The sequence below is a fragment of the Gekko japonicus genome, unplaced genomic scaffold (assembly GCF_001447785.1).
Source record: "Gekko japonicus isolate JY-2015 unplaced genomic scaffold, Gekko_japonicus_V1.1 scaffold103, whole genome shotgun sequence".
Taxonomy (NCBI): domain Eukaryota; kingdom Metazoa; phylum Chordata; class Lepidosauria; order Squamata; family Gekkonidae; genus Gekko; species Gekko japonicus.
The window spans coordinates 1,528,421-1,533,024 of NW_015160210.1; positions in this window are offsets into that span (position 1 = coordinate 1,528,421).

Below are 4,604 nucleotides of genomic sequence, written 5' to 3' on the forward strand. Positions count from 1 at the left end.
ACTGCTGGACCTCCTTATGGCCCCTGGTATTTGTGACCATTGTGTGACAGAGTGTTGGACTGGATGGGCCACTGGCCTGATCCAACATTGGCTTCTCTTATGTTCTTATGAGGCTTCTGTGCTCAACTGTGTAAGCGGAGCAGAGGACCGACTTTTTAAAAGCCAGGGGCATGGCTATTAAAGCGACACCAACAAGTCTTGGAAACGGGGCTGTGCGACAGCTGTCTTTTCCTCTCCCGGCCAAGAGGCCACTTGCAGAGATAAAGACGGCCATCAGTGGACCAGCCCGGACTATTTTCGCCGCACATCAGCTGAAAGAATGCGCGGTTCTCTACGGAAGCCAAAATAGGTAGCCAGGCAGGAATGAAGCAGGGGACGGAGCTGGCTGCTATCGAGGATTTCCCAAGGCCACTCGGGAGGGTTAGGGGCTCTGTCTACATATTTCTACCCCACCCTTCTGAGGAGTTCAAGGCAGCCCGCCTGATCGTGCCTCCTCCACTGCCTCTTCCCAACAGCCCTGCGAGGTAGGCGAAGCCAAGAAATTGGACTGGCCCAAGGTCACCCACCAAGCAACGTAGATGGCTCTCCCAGGCCCCGATTGCAAACTCTAACCCCTACAACCTGTAGGGAGAACATTTAGATTCATAGTTGGTTTGGGTTTAAAATGAAGACCACGGCATTTATATATTAAATATAGCTCTCTGTGTCTGTATTAGCAAGCAGCTTTCAAAACACAAGGCAAGACTCCCAAAATGCAATGCCCGTCTCTTTGTTTCAAAAGGCACCTTTCCCCCGTCACGAACCCACATTCTTTCCCCACAGTTTAAAGCTCTACAGCAATTTCACACCCACACTGCCTCTTATCTCACACTGCGAACACAAAAGAACGTTCTGATTCCCTGGTTGTCATTTAGAATCCGAAGTGCTGTCTTGTGTTATTTTGAAAATAAAATATAAATCCTGGAATGTGAGGATGTCTCCTGCGCAAAAAGGTCTCACAGTTTAAAAAAACAACAACACCTGTCATCAACATTTGTAACAGCTCGTGCAAAAAAATCTTTGATTAGTTGCTGTAGATTTTCCGGGTTGTGTGGCCGTGGTCTTGCCATTGTAGAACCTGATGTTTTGCCAGTAGCTGTGACTGGCACCCTCAGAGATGTAACACAGGTCAACCTGAAAAATCAGCAGGGGCTGAACATGGCCTAACTCAAACAGGACACAGTATTTTGTTCCAAGACACTGAAAGGCTGGACAACACTCCCAATTCCCATGTCAGATTACACAGGGAAGCCATTGGAATTCATAAACATAAACACCATTTCAACAGGAAAGAAGAGAGTTTAAAAATAAATAGGGTATGGTTTCCTGTCCTGAAAAAAACAAAAGGCTCCACATCTGACAACAGCACTACAGATAAGAATTTCAACAGCCAATCCACATGCAAAAGAACCTCCTCAGGAAGCATAAGAACATAAGAGACGCCAATGTTGGATCAGGCCAAAGGCCCACCCAGTCCAACACTCTGTGTCACACAATGGCCAGAAATACCAGGGGCCATCAGGAGGTCCACCAGTGGGGCCAGGACATTAGAAGCCCTCCCACTGTTGACCCCCCCCAAGCACCAAGATGACAGAGCATCACTTGCCCCAGAGCCCCTATCTATACCTTGTGGCTAATAGCCACTGATGGACCTCTGCTCCAGATGCTTATCTAATTCCCTCTCGAAGCTGTCCATGCTTGTAGCCGCCACCACTTCCTGTGGCAGTGAATTCCAAGTGTTAATCACTCTTTGGGTGAAGAAGGACTTCCTTTTATCTGTTCTAACCCGACTGCTATGCAGTTTCATGGAGTGCCCACGAGTTCTTGTATTGTGAGAAAGGGAGAAAAGTACCTCTTTCCATACCTGCTCTATCCCATGCATCATCTTGTAAACCTCGATCAGGAAACAATCCATATACAAAAGAGCCTCCTCAGGAAAGCTCCTCCATTAGCATGTTCACAGCCTGGGGGACTCCTACAAGATAATGACTCAGCCCTACCCCACCTTCCTGAGTAGAGATAAATTACCTGCCTACCATTTTTTCTTCACACCTTGACACAGAGAGCACTCCGCCTTTCTGTGTTATACCTCTGGGGATGCCAGTCACAGCTGCTGGGGAAACGTCAGGTTCTACAGTGCCAAGACCACGGCCACACAACCCGGAAAATCTACAGCAACTAATGAACTCCGGCCGTGAAAGCCTTCGACAACAAATCTTTGATTAATTCTGTATAAATTGGAGTCCTCTTGGGCAGTTCGGGACTGGCTTTTGGGATTCAGGAGGCTTTTTCTCTCTCCTGGAGAACAAGGGTCAGTCTAGGAGCTCCTGCGCGCATGCTTTGTAGGAGAAATCTTTGTTTATTTGCTTGCTTATTATCTCATTAGGAAATAAGACTTGTATTGTTTAAAGTTCTGGCAAAGCGCCTCGCTGGCGTCTTGCCTGGAGAGCGCGGATACTTGATACAGGTTTAATAAAGTTAAGTTTTGTTTTTCTTTAAAACAATTTTGTAGTGGTCTTTAACGAGTCTTAAAAGGTTTCACTCATTCATTCTGCCTTCGGTGGGGAGGCATCGCCTGGCCCATACAAACAAGGGGAGTGGTGGCTTGCTCACACACAGAGACGTGTAAACACATTCTCCCAACACAACTGTGCTCAGTAGTAACACCCTTGCTTCGCGCGTAGCGAGCCCCGAGTTCCAGTCCCCTCCAGCGTCTCCGAATAAGAGTACAGACATGCAGCCTCCTTAAACAAATTTTTTTCCTTTAATTTGGACATCCATGACTCTGGAAAACCCGCAGAACCCTTTTCTGCACGTCGTCTATAAATACTCTCGTATATTCTCATTTACAAGTTAAGCTTTATAAAAACCATTTCCGCCCCCCCCTTCCGCGTCCAAAGGTCCCCCACCTCATAAGCAACACTGAGCTGTAACGAGACCCGGCTTGTTAAGAGTCCACCGCGAGCCCAACCAAATCACAGCTCTTCCTTCTGACACAGAGCAAAAATTTATAACGGTGGGGTGGGGGGAGAGAAGAGGAAAAGAGCCACAAAGCGGGCCACGAAGAAAAAAGGTTCCTGTTCTTAAAAGCCCAAGGGACCCTTCGAACTCTTTCTCTTTTTTTAAACAGATGCTCTGCCAACACCCACTTCTTTTTAAAGCCAGAAGGCCTTGGGGAGGATCATCGGATTGGGGTCCGACCCCAAGAACTCCGCAGACATCGCACCAACAGAAAAATGGTCGAGACGAGGCTAATTCCGCTCGCGAAAATCTAATTCTGCTCGTGAGAGGCCAAAGTTTTCTACAAGCAAAGGGAAGAGAGCTAAGTCGATGGCAACAGACGGTGCCCTTCGTGGTCTCCGCATCGATGCTTCCCCAAAACCCTTTGGAAGGGGTGGGTCACTGCTGGCCGTGAAGGTTTCGGAAACAAAACGTGGTTGGTTTTGAAAGGAACACGAGTGGTCTGACGGGAATCGATCTCTCGCTTCTGTGGCCGGGCTGGGATCCGGAGAGGCACGGGACACCTCCCCCCCCATGTCAACCTACGTGGTCCGTAACTTTTCGTCCACGGACAGACCTCTTCGAACTGCTTTAGCAAAAGTCTTAAGGGGTGTTCTGCCTTGCACCAGGGCGGGTGAGGAACTGCTCTTCTGGAAATACTTCTAAGGCCTCCCCCCAATTTGGAACTACCTGATGCATTCCCTGAAACCAGGGCCACCTTTTTAAGAGGGGGCTTTCTTTGCATGCCGCAAAGAGGAGACAGAAGGGGGCGAGTGCCGAGTCTCCACAAGGCAGTGCAGGCTAAGAAACCAAAGCTCTTTCGCCGGCTGAACCGTACGCCCCTCACCCCCTTGCCTTATGGGGTACGCTGGGGGTAAGGTAGACGGAAGACACCCCTTTACACCCACCTCCGGAGCCGATTCACATGACCCGGAGCGCCACTGAAGAAAAGCTTGCTTCCGCCCATGATAACTGCCGCTCATTCAACGGGTATCCCACCAAGGACACAACTAATCCCCCCCGACCAAGTCGTCCCCACGCCAGGTATGCCGAGCAAAAAAACCAAGGTTCTACGCAGAAGCAAGGTGAAGGTCACCACTCTGCTACCGTGACAGTGACCCGAGGCATCTTAGCTTGTCTGTATATCCAAGCTCTTCTGTAAAGGGCATGCGACGCCAGACCCCGTTATGGGGTCAGGCCTGGAAGGAGAGCGGACAGACCTCGGGTTGCCGCGCTGGCTGAGAAGACGTGGAAAGCGGGAAGGTGGGATCTGGTGTTAAACAGAGCCACGGAAGCATTCGGTTCGCCAAAGCAGATCTAAAGGGGCCACGTACGCTCTCCTGAGGGTCTGAGAAAACTCCCATCCGCTACAGCTTGAGGGGTTTTGGACAGTCTTCTCTGAAGGTACCGAACGTCACGTCGGATCCGTCCGCGATTCGCTCCCACGACTTGCGCTCTCTCTCCTATGCCTGTCTTGGAAACAGCAGGCGACAGGGATGGGACAATGAAATGTCGGCTTTCTTTACTTGCTACCTCGGTGGGTCCATGTTCGAGACCAGCCCCCC